Source organism: Lissotriton vulgaris, chromosome 12, assembly GCF_964263255.1.
Source record: "Lissotriton vulgaris chromosome 12, aLisVul1.2, whole genome shotgun sequence".
NCBI classification, from domain to species: Eukaryota; Metazoa; Chordata; class Amphibia; order Caudata; family Salamandridae; genus Lissotriton; species Lissotriton vulgaris.
Window position 1 is genome coordinate 384,461,496 of NC_141700.1, and position 20,414 is coordinate 384,481,909.

Here is a 20,414-nt window from a genome sequence, read left to right on the forward strand (position 1 = left end):
TGTCCGGAGGAGGCTGGAGAGCGGCCGTGACTCTGGAGAATTGCAGCGGAGCCGGAGAGTGACATCGGCTTGGGGAAACTGGGAAGCGGGGAAGCGGGAGGGAGTGTAGGGCGGGACCCTTGACGACAAAGCGGAGGGGTCTAGCGTTGTTAATTGTTGCAGGATAAGTGCATGAGGTCTGATTATGCTGACTATATTGAACCGCCCCCCCCCCCCGATACTAGAAACTGTGTCCTGACCATTGAGCACCCTTTTTATCCCTCCCTAGGCACATAAGACTTCCACCAACTTCTTTTCCCCTTAACCTGGTTTTGAACCTTCGATATCTACTGTGTTTCAACCCCTTTTCCACGGTCCTTCTATAATTTTGAACACCTAAGGTGTGGTGACGGGAAAAACTTAACATCTTGTCCTGTGTGAACACAATTCTCATGGTTCCCTCCTTTGTCTCTCCATTCTCTTATGAGCCTCCGGGGTACCCCCTTGGTCCTGAGGATATGGAGAAGTCTACCCCAATATCGTCACCCAGTTCAACGACGGAGACGCCAGAAGAGGAGTCAACCGAGGGACAATCTGCTAAACCACTCAAAACCCCATCTGTTCTCAATAAACCAACTTATTTTAAACCACTAATCCAGCCTCCGCGCCTGTTTATACGACCCGCCCTCCCACAGGTGGTGTCAGAAGTGGGATCCCAAGGCAAAATGGAGGCTGCATTAGCAAAGATGGCCGAGAACCAGGAACACCTCGGAAATATTATGGAACGGTTCTTGAATGTTGTAGAGGAAGATCGTGACAAAATCCAGAAAGTCATAACCGGACAAGGACAAACCCACAGAGCTGCGATGGATAAACTCACTGAAGCCCTAGGACAACAAAGAGGCCCTACCACTTTGCCATCTGTAGTATTACAACGATACGTGGTTGGAGAGGACCCTGATTTTCTCTTTAACAACTTTGAGAGAATGGCAACCGCTGCATCATGGCCTGCTGAAACATGGGGCCAATATCTGGGTCCCCTGTTATCTGGTGACTTACAAGCAGCTTATCAGGCGGCAATCCTTTAAGGAGTGGTCCCCTATGCTGATATAAAAAATGTATCCTAGAAAGGCTGGGAGTAAATGATGAGACATATAGGGTAAAGCTAAGGCAAATGAAGGAAGGACCCCAAGAAACCCCTCGGGCCTTATACTTTAGAGTAAAAGACACGGCAGATCGTTGGCTAAAACCTGCAACCATGGATAAGGATGGGATCATGGCCAAGATATATCTAGAACAATATCTAACGTCCCTCCATCCTCCAATTCAATGATGGGTCCAACAACAAGCTAACCTTACCCTAGACACAGCTGTAGAGATAGCCAACGCATACAACAGTGCCCAGGACTTCCAAAAAGGAAGGGAAGAGTTTACAGGGAAAGCGGGGGGCACGCAACGCACCGACCACCCCGTCCACTCTTAGCTAAGAAGCCTTATCCTCTTGCTTTCATACCCAGTGCCCCACTACCTAGTGTTCCCCTTATTCGTCCACCCTCTGTAGGACCACAATGCTTCCAGTGCGGAGGAATGGGACATATAGCCAGGTTCTGTCCACAAAAAGAGGAACCCATGGAGATAGGGATGGCCCACAATTATTACTGCTCACCCACAGAAGAGAAGCCACCCCCATATAGGCAATAAGCAACTGAGGGTTGGCTCTAATCAGTATGGCTGAGCCGTCATAGTAAATAACAAAAGAGAGTTGCCAGTACTGATAACACACAAGTAATATGAATTCAAACACAGTACTAGAGGAAACATTCAAGACTGGATGCTAGTCAATAGCTTTTATTCTTATTTATGATTTTATCATCAAGGAGAGCTTTTTTTCATATTCAAAAAGACAAACATATAAGGCATATTAGACAAGAAGTAAAAAAGGGGAATCATTCATTGTATCAGACATATCACAACCATACGACAAGCAACCATTCATGGGGAGAAGGGGATACACTGAATACGAGAGCTACACGAATTACCAAAAAATGCGTTATTTACAATATGATACCAAATACAAAACGAGAAAAGCCAACGTCTGCATCACACTTAAACAATATTTTCATTTGGTTTTTAGTCAGATATAACGTACATTCCTATATTCAAGTGTCAAAATTTTTTTTTTAAAAATCCTTAAAGAAAAGGTAATGTACACAGGTTAGTGATAAGCAGCAGTAATCGTGACATTAACGCTTATCACTATAGCAGACAGTAATATGGCTGGGGCCTACGCGTTTCGAATCCCATGAACTTGTTGGGATTCTCTTCAGGGCCTTTGGTGTTCTCACCAAGCAAAAAAATTGCGAGAGGTGGACCTCAGCTTTCTAGAGTGGAGTATACCAGAATCTCCTCTATTAAGATGGTAAATTCTCAATGTGGGGATCAGATGACACAATTTAAACGGAGGTAAACCTAATTAAATGCAGATGGAGGAGGCTGTGTGTGCTGTCACCGGGTATATGCACTTGTATTAAACGTCGAAATTCGTCCAAGTAAGGGGATGTCTCAGTAGTCTAAAAAGTGGGGTTTGTTCGCCGTTAATCAGGAGAAACCTTTCGTTGGAAGACGTCTGGGACAGCACTACACACTGGAACATGCGCATGTTCCAGTGTGTAGTGCTGTCCCAGACGCCGCCAAATTCAAGTTCCTACTCGGATATTCAGCTTTTATTATAAATCATTGCGGGCTGCACAAAATGGATATAGTGGCGCCCTGAAGCAAAAGGTTCCCGTAATCTGCCCTTCGCGGTCAAAACGCTTGTGATTTACCAGCGCGACGAGTGCCGCTTCGAACGTCTTCCAACGAAAGGTTTCTCTTGATTAACGGCGAACAAACCCCACTTTTTAGACTACTGAGACATCCCCTTACTTGGACGAATTTCGACGTTTAATACAAGTGAATATACCCGGTGACAGCACACACAGCCTCCTCCATCTGCATTTAATTAGGTTTACCTCCGTTTAAATTGTGTCATCTGATCCCCACATTGAGAATTTACCATCTTAATAGAGGAGAATCTGGTATACTCCACTCTAGAAAGCTGAGGTCCACCTCTCGCAATTTTTTTGCTTGGTGAGAACACCAAAGGCCCTGAAGAGAATCCCAACAAGTTCATGGGATTCGAAACGCGTAGGCCCCAGCCATATTACTGTCTGCTATAGTGATAAGCGTTAATGTCACGATTACTGCTGCTTATCACTAACCTGTGTACATTACCTTTTCTTTAAGGATTTTTAAAAAAAAAAAATTGACACTTGAATATAGGAATGTAGGTTATATCTGACTAAAAACCAAATGAAAATATTGTTTAAGTGTGATGCAGACGTTGGCTTTTCTCGTTTTGTATTTGGTATCATATTGTAAATAACGCATTTTTTGGTAATTCGTGTAGCTCTCGTATTCAGTGTATCCCCTTCTCCCCATGAATGGTTGCTTGTCGTATGGTTGTGATATGTCTGATACAATGAATGATTCCCCTTTTTTACTTCTTATCTAATATGCCTTATATGTTTGTCTTTTTGAATATGAAAAAAAGCTCTCCTTGATGATAAAATCATAAATAAGAATAAAAGCTATTGACTAGCATCCAGTCTTGAATGTTTCCTCAAGTACTGTGTTTGAATTCATATTACTTGTGTGTTATCAGTACTGGCAACTCTCTTTTGTTATTTACCCCCATATAGGTGCACCGTCTCCGTAAATGGCCAACCCTTAACCGCCCTAGCTGATACTGGATGTTTACATAGTGTTGTCAGACCCCAAGACCTTGGTAATAATCTAGGACCCATAGAGGGGGCAGTAGCCATTAAGTGTGTGCATGGGGACACAAAACCATACACCACTGCTCAGGTTCAGATTCAACATTCCCGAGACACTGGAACACCCTTAACTGTGGTACTTATACCCCGATTACCTGAACAAGTTGTCCTTGGAAATTACTATCCAAAGCTAGCCCAGTTATTACAGGAGGCCCCTGTAGCTGAAGATGACTGGTTAACTACCGCACCTTTTCCCCAAGATACAGGAAACAAGTGGCCAACTTCCAAATCCCGAAAGAGTCGAAAGCAAAGAAGGGCGGAGAAAGGGAGAGAACCCATGGTGTTGCCCGTTATACCCGAAGAGAACCCTTGGGAGACAGACAGGAATTTTCATGCTGCCCAACGAGAGGACCCTTTCCTTCAAGAAGCATGGAACAAGGCGCTTGAAGATGAAGATCCACACCATGTAGGCCCTTATTTCTTTACCAAACATGGTTTATTGTACAGGAAGGGTAATCTTAACCAGAAAGCACAGTTACTAGTCCCTGAGCAATTCCGAGAAACGGTGTTGTATCTAGCTCATAACCATCTTCTAGGGGGGCATTTCGGGGCTGATAAAACAGAGAAAACCATATTAGAGAAATTTTTATGGGCCTGGGATATACCATCAGGTTAAACAATACTGTAGAGAGTGTCCAATGTGTAAGAAACACAGCCGACACCAACCCCGAAGAGTACCCTTGCTTTCCCTTCCTATCATTGACGAACCTTTCAGCTGTGTTGGTATGGACATTATAGGACCCTTACTACCATCCCGAAGTGGGTGTCGTTACGTTCTTGTTATTGTAGATTACGCTACATGGTTCCCCGAGGCGATACCCCTTCGCCGACCAGACACTACCAATATCACCAAGGCTATGATCGGTGTCTTCTCTAGGGTGGGGTTTCCAAAAGAAATACTTACCGATCAAGGGACCCCTTTGTATCCAAAATGATGAGAGACATTTGTACCCAGTTAGGGGTGAAGCAAATCAAGACAGTAGCCTATCACCCACAAACAGATGGGCTGGTTGAAAGATATAATGCCACAATTAAAACCACCCTAAAAAAACTATTGGCATTAGAAGCACAAAAATGGGAAGATATCCTCCCTTTGGCCCTATTCGCCATTAGATGTAAGGAACAGGAAAGTACCGGGTACTCTCCTTTTGAGTTGTTGTGTGGCCACAAACCCCGTACATTGCTTGATATGGCCCAGGAACAATGGGAAAGAGAACCAGACAACACGAAACCTCTCACGGAATATGTCTCGAATCTCTAGACCCATTTAAGACAAATCAGGGAGATTGTTCTCAATAACCTGGAAAATGCACAAGTAGCCCAAAAGGGACAATATGATAAAAGGGCTAAGAGTAGATCTTTCCAAGTGGGATACCACGTATTACTTATGATGGCCTCCTCAGATCAAAAACGTTTGGGACAATGGCAGGGACCCTATGAGGTTATCGCCCAGGTGACTCCGGTAACTTATCGCATCGAAACCGATTCCACCAAACACATATCCCAGATTTACCACGTTAATTTGATAAAGAAATGGGAGGGGCCGTTATCTGCGACTGTACATATGGTGGAGTCTCAGGCACCTCTGTTCCATCAGTGTATTGATTCGGAATTACCCTTTTCACAGAAAGAAGGACTGATCACAGTATTAGAGCCCCTGATCCCGATACCCAGAACAAAAAAAGATTTAAGGGCTTTTCTGGGGTTGTTCGGGTACTATAGACGGTTCATCCCTAGGTTTTCCCAAGTGGCAGCCCCCTTGACTGACCTCCTTCAAAAAAATAGCAGAACTGAAGAGATCTTGAAATCCCCTCCTACCGAGGTATTACGCTCTTTTGAAGCCTTAACACACTCTCTGACGTCTGATACTGTTCTAATCAGCCCGGATTACGCCCGGCCCTTCATATTGCAAACCGACGCCTCAGATCAGGGTCTAGGAGCCGTTTTGTCCCAAGAAACACCACACGACGAACAACCAATTCTTTACATTAGCCGCAAGCTCTTTCCCCGAGAAAGAAACTATGCGACCATTGAAAAAGAGGCACTGGCCATCAAATGGGCCATCGAATTCTTGCGATATTATTTAGAAGGAAGAGAGTTCACCCTTTTTACTGATCATGCATCCCTAGAGTGGCTAGCAAAAAATAAGGGTCATAACGAAAGGGTATTAAGATGGTTTCTATCCCTACAGCCTTATAGGTTCCACACCAAACATAGAAAAGGGAAAGACCAAGGGAACGCAGACTATCTGTCCAGATATCCCCAAAGTCCAGACCCTAGAAGAAGGACAGCAAGGGAAAGGGGATGTGAGAAGGACCCAGAAGTAGACGACAGTCTTACCGGACGAACGCCGGGAGGGATGCCACCAAACCGGGTCACGTATCGCTGCCATGACACCGGACTACTCCAACCATACTCCTCTGCTGTTTCTTCGCAGGGATGCGTCGGCGGGAGTAACCCGGAAGTAGTGCTTCTGGAACCCGGAAACAGTGGGGACGGCCCAATGAAAGAGCGCCTAAGTCAAGAGGCGGGGCAGGAAAAGGTGGCGTGCAAGAAGAAGCAGGCGAAGGACGCCGGAGTGAGGAAAGGAGAAAAGAAGACACGGGACCCGTGAAAGAAGATGCGGGACTCAAGAGACCGGTCGCGAGGATTCCAGTGGACCAGGACGAAAACGAAGACAGCTGGTGTGAAGACTGGTGGTGTCCAGAGGAGGCTGGAGAGCGGCCGCGACTCTGGAGAGTTGCGGCGGAGCCAGTGAGTGACATCGGCTAGGGGAAACTGGGAAGCGGGGAAACGGGAGGGAGTGTAGGGTGGGACCCTTGACGAAGCGGAGGGGTCTAGCGTTGTTAATTGTTGCTGGATAAGTGCATGAGGCCTGATTATGCTGACTGTATTGAACCGAACCCCCCCCCCCCCCGATACTAGAAACTGTGTCCTGACCTTTGAGCACCCTTTTTATCCCTCCCTAGGCACATAAGACTTCCACCACCTTCTTTTCCCCTTAATCTGGTTTTGAACCTTCGATATCTACCGTGTTTCAACCCCTTTTCCACGGTCCTTCTATAATTTTGAACACCTAAGGTGTAGTGACGGGAAAAACTTAACATCTTGTCCTGTGTGAACACAATTCTCATGGTTCCATCCTTTGTTTCTCCATTCTCCTATGAGCCTCCGGGGAGACCATCTTGAACCTGAGGATACGGAGAGGTCTACCCCACTATCGTCACCCAGTTCATCGACGGAGACGTCAGAAGAGGAGTCAACCGAGGGACAATCTGCTAAACCACTCAAAACCCCATCTGTTCTCAATAAACCAACTTCTTTTAAACCACTAATCCAGCCTCCGCGCCTGTTTATACGACCCGCCCTCCCACACCAGCATTACAAGAATGGCTAGCAGGCCAGGCGGATGTGGGAGCTGGACTCCTGGTCACTTGCTTAGGGCAAATGGGGAAGTAGGATAGGGCACAGGTTGCGCTGCAAGGGGCACTAAGGCGGTTGGGTGCAGGGTGCCTTTGAGCAGTTGGGCGCTCAATGTTATTCAATGGGAAAGGTAAAAAGGGAACAAAGGCTGGTGACTCGGGACGGTGATTCTTCAGGTGCGACCACCAGTTCAAGAGGTAAGTTGGGATCCTGGAGAAGAGGAAGTTGTGTCTTAAAATCAGTGCCACTGGAATTATGCCACAGGAGAGGGCCAAATTATGCAGCAGGGTTGAGTAAATTATGTGGCAAGCAAGGGTACATTATGTGGCATAATGTGGGACATTTTCTAATAGTATTACTTCATTATTTCGTCATTTTTAAACTTTTTTTATTTTTTATTTCACAACAATTATCTTACATAGCCATTGCCTACAACCCGGAGGCCGGCAGCGGTTAGGTCACTATTCAGGTGTTCTCACAGTCTCAAGTTACACGGCCTTGTAGCTGACAGCCCAGGGGCCCGGCGGCGAGTTACTCACATAAATTCCAGTAGGTAATAACTTATATTGCAAGGCTGAGAGTATAAAAATTCCTTATTGGGTGAGCAAATGGACCTAATCGCTACCTCTAGGGTGCTACCCTGTACTATTTCTATACGGCTGTAAACACCCTGTAGTATGTGAATCGAATTAAATGAACAAACCCTCAGCTATCCCCCACCCCCTCTCCTATGCACACATCTGGCCCTTTTCCTGGTCTCCTAAGACTGGATATGCCTACCATGCTGTTCAACTCTTCCTCTTCCCATATTCCAAGCAGCTGAACTAGTGGTCATTCCGAGTGTGTAAGACTGCAGTGTCATATAACCCGGCTCTTCTGTTCGGGGGATGCCCCCGGGGGAGTAGTCATTTGTCTATATACGTTCACCTCATGTCTCCCCTACCGTCTTCCTCTCTGCGCCCTGTCGCTAGCAACCCTCCTACGTGTCTGTTTATTATGTTCCTCTGTTTATTCTTCCTCAGTGGGTTCACAAATGTCGGGTATTGCGTCTTCCTCGTTTGTCACCTTAGCAGCATCCCTCTCTTGTACAAAATCATGATCAATTTACGGGGGTAGCTCGTTTTGATCACATGTGTGAGTTCCCTGATCTCCGGTGGCTCCACCATGTCCGGACCAAGAAGCTCCAGAAGTGCGCTACGCGTCCTATGGAATTGGAATCGGGTTAACAGCGGTGCAGCGCCGGGGTCAGATACCACTTGGTCCCATGTTTTCACTTTGCCCCCTGCAAACAAGTCTCCTGCTAGAGCAATGTCCACCTTGTGTAAGGCCTGCATGACTCCACGTTCTGCGAGCGGCGCCAGCCACAGCACCCATTCAATAGGCATGTCAGGGGAGTACAATAAAACACAATCTTGTGCACGCAAGAGATGGTGCCATGCATGGTTTGTGGCGGAAAGAGGGTCTAAAACGCCCGTCCTGCGGTCCACCGGTCTGAATAATGTGGCCGGAAGCGGGAGAGGATCTGCAAAGAGGCGTTCCATGCGTATATGGGGAATCATTGAGTCACTGTGAATCCACGCATGCAGGTGGGCAGCTTAAGCGACCCTATAGTACAACTCCAGGTCAGGAGCACCCAGTCCGCCCAACTCGTATGGGAGCGTGAGGGTGGTCCATTTTGCTCTGGGTTGTTTGCCTCCCCATGCTAATATGATTAGAAGTTGTGTTAGAGTTTTGAAGAAAGCTTTGGATAGGACCATCGGTATGGCGCTTAGCAGGACTAAGAACCTGGGCAGCACCACCATTTTCATGATGGCTATGCGCCCCATAAGGGATAAGGGTAGTTTGCACCATTTCTCCACCTCATCCTCCAGCCTACTGCAAGCCACACCATAGTTTTCTCTTAGGAGAATGTCCGGATCTGTATGGAGCTGTATCCCCAGGTACTGTACTGACTCTTGTGTCCATTGTAGCGGATATTCCATGGCAAACTGGCATGTCGCTGGGGTCAGAGGAAAGGCAACCAACTTCGCCCAGTTGATTTTCAGACCCGAGAGTGCTCTGAAGCGAACAACCTCTCTGAGTACTGAAGTTAGATTAACCTCTGGGTCACGCACATATAGCAGAGTGTCATCCTCATACGTTGATATTATGATATTATACGTAGAGAAATTAATACCTTCAGTGCTGTGATACTCACGTAATGCACACGCCGTGGTTCAGCCACAAGCGCATAAAGCAGCAGCGAGAGCGGGCAGCCCTGTCTTGTTCATCTTCAGATCGGGAAGGGGTCAGTCACAAGGTTGCCCATGCGAAGTCGAGCTGTTGGCTGGTGATATAAAGCACCTATCATTTGGAGAAATGGCTCACCTAAGCCTAGTCTCCGCAAGACACGTACCATGAATGGCCACTGTACGGAGTCTAAGGCCTTCTCCATGTCAAGAAATACCGCTATTGCTTTCGTATCTTGCCTGACATGTTGCACAGTGCCCAGCACCGTTCGGATATTATAGGTGAGATTTCTGCTTGGGATAAACCCCGCCTGCTCCGGGGCTACCAGCTGTGGCGCAAGCAACGCAAGGCGGGTCGCCAACACCTTAGCATACAACTTCGCATCAACATTAAGGAGCGATAGAGGCCTGTACGAACTGCAATCATTGCAGGGCTTGCCGGGTTTAAGTATGGTGACTATCAGCGCCTACCTCATAGATTGGGGCATGCTTCCTTCCACACAAACATCATCAAATAGTGTGGACAAGTGCGGGACCAATTTGTCCTGGAACGCTTTGTAGAACACCACCTTGAGCCTGTCTGTTCCTTGGGCACCACCTGAACGCATACTCGACAGCGCATCTATGATTTCATCTTTGCTGATGGGTTGCATTAAGAATTCGCGGTGCGTGTTCGTGAGCACAGGTAAGTTTATATGCTCCAGGTAGTCTGCTATATCGTCTGTGCAGTCTCCAGAACCAGAGGAGTACAGATCCGAGTAGTACTTCCTGAACTCCTGCGCAATCCCATCCTCATCCGTGACCATTCCGCCCTTAGCAGTTTTTAGCTCATAGATATGCGCCTTCTCTCTAGATCCTTTCAATATCCAAGCTAGTAGCGAACTCGTCGTTCCCCCTCACCATAGGTCCGAGCTGTCGCATATTTCCCCATGTGCTGTACTTCCTTGTCTGCCTCTTCGTTATACTCTGCCACTAGTTTTTTGATATCTTCTTCGAGTGCAGTGGTAGGACTCGCCTGTTGGCTCCTTTCTAGTTCGGCTAGCTGCTTTTCTAAGTGCTGTAATCTCTGGCGAATGGATTTGAGGACGCTTGAGTGTTTAGACATAGCTACACCTCTAATAAAGACCTTAAATGCCTCCCACACTGTTTGGAAACTATCAACCGAGCCTAAATTGGCCTCGAAGAAGACATCAATCTCTTCTGCGAGTTCCCCGCGGAAGTGATCATCCAGCAGCGAGTATGGAGAAAAGCGCCATGGCGGTATCTTCCTAACTGGCGTCTCCAGCACTAGCAGTAACGGTGAGTGGTCAGAAAGAGTACGCGGAAGTACTGTGCAAGCCTTGATACGCCCCAATATCGAGGAAGACGCAAGCCAGTAGTCAATTCTGGTGTGTATATTATGGTATGCGGAGTAATGGGTGTACCCCCTGCTCTGCGTGTCTGTGTCTCCATACATCCTCCAAGCCTAAAGTTAGAAGCTCTGTCTGCAGCGCTAGTGCTGCCACCGAAGGTAGGCCCGCTGATCTGATCTGTCTAACGTTGGATTAAGTACCTGGTTGAGGTCACCTCCCCAGAGCACATGCGTTGTTGGGTAAGTGCGAGAAATTTGAGCTAGGTTGCTATAAAAGGACGGTGAGTCATAATTCGGGCCGTAAACATTAATGACAATGAGATCGTGTCCCCTCCCAGTGCATCTGGATAGCACAAAGCGACCATCGGGGTCTGCTTGAAGCAGCGATAGCGTAAGCTTCGATCTAGGGTTCACCCACGTTAGGACCCCCCTGGAGTGTGTCGTAAACCCAGCAGCTGTTGTGCAACCCGATAGGCTTCTGATAAGGAACATTCTGCTTGTGAGTGGCAGATGTGTTTCCTGCAAGAGCGCTAAATGTACCTTTGTACACTTTAAATAACTTAAAACCGTCCTAAGCTTACGGTGATCATTTAATCCCCGTACATTCCATGTAAGGGCCCTGAGCACCTCAGTCTCTGGTTTAATTACTCCTTGACTCGTACTAGTCATCTCTGCAAGTTTCCTGTCGATCTTAAGGCAGATCCCGTCTCAAGCCCCTCGTGGAAAGTGTGTGCATGCAGTGTCTCAGAACCATCCCCCCTGCATCCATGCAGGTAAACATAAACATAATTGGACATCTCCTCCCCCAACCCACAGCAGACCTCCCCCAACCTGGCCTTGCAGCACCCCGTCCCTCCCCTCCCACCCCTTCCCCTAACTCTCAACGTGGACAATGTGAACTTCGGTGTGCGTTGAGCGTGGGGGCCAAGAACGCCTGGCAGTCTAGAAACTATAGAAATACACTTGTCTTTTGGCAGGCCTCTACCCCGCTACCGCCATGCCCCATGGTATACTACATTAGAGCAATAGCAACTTTTTTATATCGTCTTTTCTGTACAAAGAGCATAATCCCCAGTCCCTCCCCCCCAAAACACCGCCCACATCACCAAACAATCGTTGAGTGGCTAGCCATGGTAAATCAAGCTTCCAGTGTGGTTTCCCTGTCGCCTGGGCCTCCGTCACTTCCCCAGGCCCCTACTCCATGTCGTGAGCAGCAATATAGCAAATGTCTAATCTCAGTCTTTACTGGCAGTAGCCCCAATCAGGTCACTCAGAGAGGCAGTTACATATGGAAACATCCAGTGGTTACTGGCTAGTGTTACCATACTTTTTGGATTTCATGGTCAGTCCTTCACCGTCTTCCTGCATGCCGGTCTTGCCGCTATTCTGTTCCCGTAACCAGCGTTTCAGCGCCTGATGTAGGGCCTGCGGGTCAGTGAATATGTGCGAGTGTCCCTGCTGGTTCACCCGCAGTTTAGCCGGATACAGCATCGCGTAGTCCAGCCCTAGTTCTCGGAGCCGTTGCTTATGGGGGATGAAGTGTTGTAACGACCGGATTCTCGGACCAGATAGAATCAGCTCATCAGAGCACAACCAACCCAGCCGGAACGTAATCACCTCCCTCCTTAGGACCTATTTACAACAGGTATCTATGTCTCCTACCCAAGGATGGGGAATTAGCAATGTACATGCCTAAGTTTTCTAAAATATCACACTCATACCAGCCAGTCTCGCGGCAACTCAGGCCCAGACTGTTCTACCCTGGGGCAGTTCTGATTATATACCATTACACACTGGCCGCAACCAGTGCTCGCTCAAGCCACAATCTTGTGGGTATAGACACCAGTATCCCCCCTGGTGCTCTCTTACTTACATTACAGGCCACAATCCTGTGGGTATACACACTAGTATCCCCCCTGGTGCTCTCTTTAACGCCTTCTCCCGACGACGATCACTTTCCTATGAATACCGTCAGCTTTCCATATTGGGGAATCTCTCGCTATTTACTAAAGGTATAATACTACGATATTATGGGTCACACAATGATAGCCGAATTAGATGATGTACAACGTATCCTCTACTTCAAGGGCTCCTCTCTCCCTCATTATTCAACTACTGCTTACCTGATCGGGAGTTGCGTCCGTTCGCGAAACAGTACCTGACTAGAAGAACAGGTTACCTTTTCATATAAGAATAAGAGGCACATCCCGGTTTACTAAGAACTGGGGTACTTTAGTTATCAGAACAACAATATCAATATAACACTATACTATAACATATAGCCTGCAAAGGAAAATGAAAGGTTAGAATGTGCATGCTAATAAGGTCACACCTCTGCAGTCACGGATAATCGTCTGCACCGCTATGCTCTGTCTCCTTCGCCTCCCTCCAAGTCACTGGACACAGGGTCAGAGCTGATTTGCATATCGCCATTGTCTAACCCAGGGTGGTGTGGAGTGCAAAAAAACGATGGATTTGGGCCCAGATCTTTGGACTGGGGTGAGTGTGTGACATTGATCCACATTCGGTCCATCACCTGTTGTGTTTGCATATTCCGCCCTAAGTGCGCTGGGGATGCCCAGACGTGGGTCCGAGGCACTCCACACCACTGGAGTCAAGCTAGCCGGGCTGATGAGAGGTGTTACCTCGAAACCGGTCCGGTCCTCGGATGCTTGATTCCGTTCTGGGAAGGACATGGCTTTTGTAGTTCGGACTGGACTGTTCCCATGGGGCACAGGGTCAGAGCTGATTTGCATATCGCCATTGTCTAACCCAGGGTGGTGTGGAGTGCAAAAAAACGATGGATTTGGGCCCAGATCTTTGGACTGGGGTGAGTGTGTGACATTGATCCACATTCGGTCCATCACCTGTTGTGTTTGCATATTCCGCCCTAAGTGCGCTGGGGATGCCCAGACGTGGGTCCCAGGCACTCCACACCACTGGAGTCAAGCTAGCCGGGCTGATGAGAGGTGTTACCTCGAAACCGGTCCGGTCCTCGGATGCTTGATTCCGTTCTGGGAAGGACATGGCTTTTGTAGTTCGGACTGGACTGTTCCCATGGGGCACAGGGTCAGAGCTGATTTGCATATCGCCATTGTCTAACCCAGGGTGGTGTGGAGTGCAAAAAAACGATGGATTTGGGCCCAGATCTTAGGACTGGGGTGAGTGTGTGACATTGATCCACATTCGGTCCATCACCTGTTGTGTTTGCATATTCCGCCCTAAGTGCGCTGGGGATGCCCAGACGTGGGTCCCAGGCACTCCACACCACTGGAGTCAAGCTAGCCGGGCTGATGAGAGGTGTTACCTCAAAACCGGTCCGGTCCTCGGATGCTTGATTCCGTTCTGGGAAGGACATGGCTTTTGTAGTTCGGACTGGACTGTTCCCATGGGGCACAGGGTCAGAGCTGATTTGCATATCGCCATTGTCTAACCCAGGGGGGTGTGGAGTGCAAAAAAACGATGGATTTGGGCCCAGATCTTTGGACTGGGGTGAGTGTGTGACATTGATCCACATTCGGTCCATCACCTGTTGTGTTTGCATATTCCGCCCTAAGTGCGCTGGGGATGCCCAGACGTGGGTCCCAGGCACTCCACACCACTGGAGTCAAGCTAGCCGGGCTGATGAGAGGTGTTACCTCGAAACCGGTCCGGTCCTCGGATGCTTGATTCCGTTCTGGGAAGGACATGGCTTTTGTAGTTCGGACTGGACTGTTCCCATGGGGCACAGGGTCAGAGCTGATTTGCATATCGCCATTGTCTAACCCAGGGTGGTGTGGAGTGCAAAAAAACGATGGATTTGGCCCAGATCTTTGGACTGGGGTGAGTGTGTGACATTGATCCACATTCGGTCCATCACCTGTTGTGTTTGCATATTCCGCCCTAAGTGCGCTGGGGATGCCCAGACGTGGGTCCCAGGCACTCCACACCACTGGAGTCAAGCTAGCCGGGCTGATGAGAGGTGTTACCTCGAAACCGGTCCGGTCCTCGGATGCTTGATTCCGTTCTGGGAAGGACATGGCTTTTGTAGTTCGGACTGGACTGTTCCCATGGGGCACAGGGTCAGAGCTGATTTGCATATCGCCATTGTCTAACCCAGGGTGGTGTGGAGTGCAAAAAAACGATGGATTTGGGCCCAGATCTTTGGACTGGGGTGAGTGTGTGACATTGATCCACATTCGGTCCATCACCTGTTGTGTTTGCATATTCCGCCCTAAGTGCGCTGGGGATGCCCAGACGTGGGTCCCAGGCACTCCACACCACTGGAGTCAAGCTAGCCGGGCTGATGAGAGGTGTTACCTCGAAACCGGTCCGGTCCTCGGATGCTTGATTCCGTTCTGGGAAGGACATGGCTTTTGTAGTTCGGACTGGACTGTTCCCATGGGGCACAGGGTCAGAGCTGATTTGCATATCGCCATTGTCTAACCCAGGGTGGTGTGGAGTGCAAACAAACGATGGATTTGGGCCCAGATCTTTGGACTGGGGTGAGTGTGTGACATTGGTCCACATTCGGTCCATCACCTGTTGTGTTTGCAGAATCCGCCCTAAGTGCGCTGGGGATGCCCAGACGTGGGTCCCAGGCACTCCACACCACTGGAGTCAAGCTAGCCGGGCTGATGAGAGGTGTTACCTCGAAACCGGTCCGGTCCTCGGATGCTTGATTCCGTTCTGGGAAGGACATGGCTTTTGTAGTTCGGACTGGACTGTTCCCATGGGGCACAGGGTCAGAGCTGATTTGCATATCGCCATTGTCTAACCCAGGGTGGTGTGGAGTGCAAAAAAACGATGGATTTGGGCCCAGATCTTTGGACTGGGGTGAGTGTGTGACATTGATCCACATTCGGTCCATCACCTGTTGTGTTTGCATATTCCGCCCTAAGTGCGCTGGGGATGCCCAGACGTGGGTCCGAGGCACTCCACACCACTGGAGTCAAGCTAGCCGGGCTGATGAGAGGTGTTACCTCGAAACCGGTCCGGTCCTCGGATGCTTGATTCCGTTCTGGGAAGGACATGGCTTTTGTAGTTCGGACTGGACTGTTCCCATGGGGCACAGGGTCAGAGCTGATTTGCATATCGCCATTGTCTAACCCAGGGTGGTGTGGAGTGCAAAAAAACGATGGATTTGGGCCCAGATCTTTGGACTGGGGTGAGTGTGTGACATTGATCCACATTCGGTCCATCACCTGTTGTGTTTGCATATTCCGCCCTAAGTGCGCTGGGGATGCCCAGACGTGGGTCCCAGGCACTCCACACCACTGGAGTCAAGCTAGCCGGGCTGATGAGAGGTGTTACCTCGAAACCGGTCCGGTCCTCGGATGCTTGATTCCGTTCTGGGAAGGACATGGCTTTTGTAGTTCGGACTGGACTGTTCCCATGGGGCACAGGGTCAGAGCTGATTTGCATATCGCCATTGTCTAACCCAGGGTGGTGTGGAGTGCAAAAAAACGATGGATTTGGGCCCAGATCTTAGGACTGGGGTGAGTGTGTGACATTGATCCACATTCGGTCCATCACCTGTTGTGTTTGCATATTCCGCCCTAAGTGCGCTGGGGATGCCCAGACGTGGGTCCCAGGCACTCCACACCACTGGAGTCAAGCTAGCCGGGCTGATGAGAGGTGTTACCTCAAAACCGGTCCGGTCCTCGGATGCTTGATTCCGTTCTGGGAAGGACATGGCTTTTGTAGTTCGGACTGGACTGTTCCCATGGGGCACAGGGTCAGAGCTGATTTGCATATCGCCATTGTCTAACCCAGGGGGGTGTGGAGTGCAAAAAAACGATGGATTTGGGCCCAGATCTTTGGACTGGGGTGAGTGTGTGACATTGATCCACATTCGGTCCATCACCTGTTGTGTTTGCATATTCCGCCCTAAGTGCGCTGGGGATGCCCAGACGTGGGTCCCAGGCACTCCACACCACTGGAGTCAAGCTAGCCGGGCTGATGAGAGGTGTTACCTCGAAACCGGTCCGGTCCTCGGATGCTTGATTCCGTTCTGGGAAGGACATGGCTTTTGTAGTTCGGACTGGACTGTTCCCATGGGGCACAGGGTCAGAGCTGATTTGCATATCGCCATTGTCTAACCCAGGGGGGTGTGGAGTGCAAAAAAACGATGGATTTGGGCCCAGATCTTTGGACTGGGGTGAGTGTGTGACATTGATCCACATTCGGTCCATCACCTGTTGTGTTTGCATATTCCGCCCTAAGTGCGCTGGGGATGCCCAGACGTGGGTCCCAGGCACTCCACACCACTGGAGTCAAGCTAGCCGGGCTGATGAGAGGTGTTACCTCGAAACCGGTCCGGTCCTTGGATGCTTGATTCCGTTCTGGGAAGGACATGGCTTTTGTAGTTCGGACTGGACTGTTCCCATGGGGCACAGGGTCAGAGCTGATTTGCATATCGCCATTGTCTAACCCAGGGTGGTGTGGAGTGCAAAAAAACGATGGATTTGGCCCAGATCTTTGGACTGGGGTGAGTGTGTGACATTGATCCACATTCGGGCCATCACCTGTTGTGTTTGCATATTCCGCCCTAAGTGCGCTGGGGATGCCCAGACGTGGGTCCCAGGCACTCCACACCACTGGAGTCAAGCTAGCCGGGCTGATGAGAGGTGTTACCTCGAAACCGGTCCGGTCCTCGGATGCTTGATTCTGTTCTGGGAAGGACATGGCTTTTGTAGTTCGGACTGGACTGTTCCCATGGGGCACAGGGTCAGAGCTGATTTGCATATCGCCATTGTCTAACCCAGGGTGGTGTGGAGTGCAAAAAAACGATGGATTTGGGCCCAGATCTTTGGACTGGGGTGAGTGTGTGACATTGATCCACATTCGGTCCATCACCTGTTGTGTCTGCATATTCTGCCCTAAGTGCGCTGGGGATGCCCAGACGTGGGTCCCAGGCACTCCACACCACTGGAGTCAAGCTAGCCGGGCTGATGAGAGGTGTTACCTCGAAACCGGTCCGGTCCTCGGATGCTTGATTCCGTTCTGGGAAGGACATGGCTTTTGTAGTTCGGACTGGACTGTTCCCATGGGGCACAGGGTCAGAGCTGATTTGCATATCGCCATTGTCTAACCCAGGGTGGTGTGGAGTGCAAACAAACGATGGATTTGGGCCCAGATCTTTGGACTGGGGTGAGTGTGTGACATTGGTCCACATTCGGTCCATCACCTGTTGTGTTTGCAGAATCCGCCCTAAGTGCGCTGGGGATGCCCAGACGTGGGTCCCAGGCACTCCACACCACTGGAGTCAAGCTAGCCGGGCTGATGAGAGGTGTTACCTCGAAACCGGTCCGGTCCTCGGATGCTTGATTCCGTTCTGGGAAGGACATGGCTTTTGTAGTTCGGACTGGACTGTTCCCATGGGGCACAGGGTCAGAGCTGATTTGCATATCGCCATTGTCTAACCCAGGGTGGTGTGGAGTGCAAAAAAACGATGGATTTGGGCCCAGATCTTTGGACTGGGGTGAGTGTGTGACATTGATCCACATTCGGTCCATCACCTGTTGTGTTTGCATATTCCGCCCTAAGTGCGCTGGGGATGCCCAGACGTGGGTCCCAGGCACTCCACACCACTGGAGTCAAGCTAGCCGGGCTGATGAGAGGTGTTACCTCGAAACCGGTCCGGTCCTCGGATGCTTGATTCCGTTCTGGGAAGGACATGGCTTTTGTAGTTCGGACTGGACTGTTCCCATGGGGCACAGGGTCAGAGCTGATTTGCATATCGCCATTGTCTAACCCAGGGTGGTGTGGAGTGCAAAAAAACGATGGATTTGGGCCCAGATCTTTGGACTGGGGTGAGTGTGTGACATTGATCCACATTCGGTCCATCACCTGTTGTGTTTGCATATTCTGCCCTAAGTGCGCTGGGGATGCCCAGACGTGGGTCCCAGGCACTCCACACCACTGGAGTCAAGCTAGCCGGGCTGATGAGAGGTGTTACCTCGAAACCGGTCCGGTCCTCGGATGCTTGATTCCGTTCTGGGAAGGACATGGCTTTTGTAGTTCGGACTGGACTGTTCCCATGGGGCACAGGGTCAGAGCTGATTTGCATATCGCCATTGTCTAACCCAGGGTGGTGTGGAGTGCAAACAAACGATGGATTTGGGCCCAGATCTTTGGACTGGGGTGAGTGTGTGACATTGGTCCACATTCGGTCCATCACCTGTTGTGTTTGCAGAATCCGCCCTAAGTGCGCTGGGGATGCCCAGACGTGGGTCCCAGGCACTCCACACCACTGGAGTCAAGCTAGCCGGGCTGATGAGAGGTGTTACCTCGAAACCGGTCCGGTCCTCGGATGCTTGATTCCGTTCTGGGAAGGACATGGCTTTTGTAGTTCGGACTGGACTGTTCCCATAGGGCACAGGGTCAGAGCTGATTTGCATATCGCCATTGTCTAACCCAGGGTGGTGTGGAGTGCAAAAAAACGATGGATTTGGGCCCAGATCTTTGGACTGGGGTGAGTGTGTGACATTGATCCACATTCGGTCCATCATCTGTTGTGTTTGCATATTCCGCCCTAAGTGCGCTGGGGATGCCCAGACGTGGGTCCCAGGCACTCCACACCACTGGAGTCAAGCTAGCCGGGCTGATGAGAGGTGTTACCTCGAAACCGGTCCGGTCCTCGGATGCTTGATTCCGTTCTGGGAAGGACATGGCTTTTGTAGTTCGGACTGGACTGTTCCCATGGGGCACAGGGTCAGAGCTGATTTGCATATCGCCATTGTCTAACCCAGGGTGGTGTGGAGTGCAAAAAAACGATGGATTTGGGCCCAGATCTTTGGACTGGGGTGAGTGTGTGACATTGATCCACATTCGGTCCATCACCTGTTGTGTTTGCATATTCCGCCCTAAGTGCGCTGGGGATGCCCAGACGTGGGTCCCAGGCACTCCACACCACTGGAGTCAAGCTAGCCGGGCTGATGAGAGGTGTTACTTCGAAACCGGTCCGGTCCTCGGATGCTTGATTCCGTTCTGGGAAGTACATGGCTTTTGTAGTTCGGACTGGACTGTTCCCATGGGGCACAGGGTCAGAGCTGATTTGCATATCGCCATTGTCTAACCCAGGGTGGTGTGGAGTGCAAAAAAACGATGGATTTGGGCCCAGATCTTTGGACTGGGGTGAGTGTGTGCCATTGATCCACATTCGGTCCATCACCTGTTGTGTTTGCATATTCCGCCCTAAGTGCGCTGGGGATGCCCAGACGTGGGTCCCAGGCACTCCACACCACTGGAGTCAAGTTAGCCGGGCTGATGAGAGGTGTTACCTCGAAACCGGTCCGGTCCTCGGATGCTTGATTCCGTTCTGGGAAGGACATGGCTTTTGTAGTTCGGACTGGACTGTTCCCATGGGGCACAGGGTCAGAGCTGATTTGCATATCGCCATTGTCTAACCCAGGGTGGTGTGGAGTGCAAAAAAATGATGGATTTGGGCCCAGATCTTTGGACTGGGGTGAGTGTGTGACATTGATCCACATTCGGTCCATCACCTGTTGTGTTTGCTGAAATAATTAATGGCATTGATGCTAACGGCTAGCTGCCGCCTACAGACTGACTAATTCA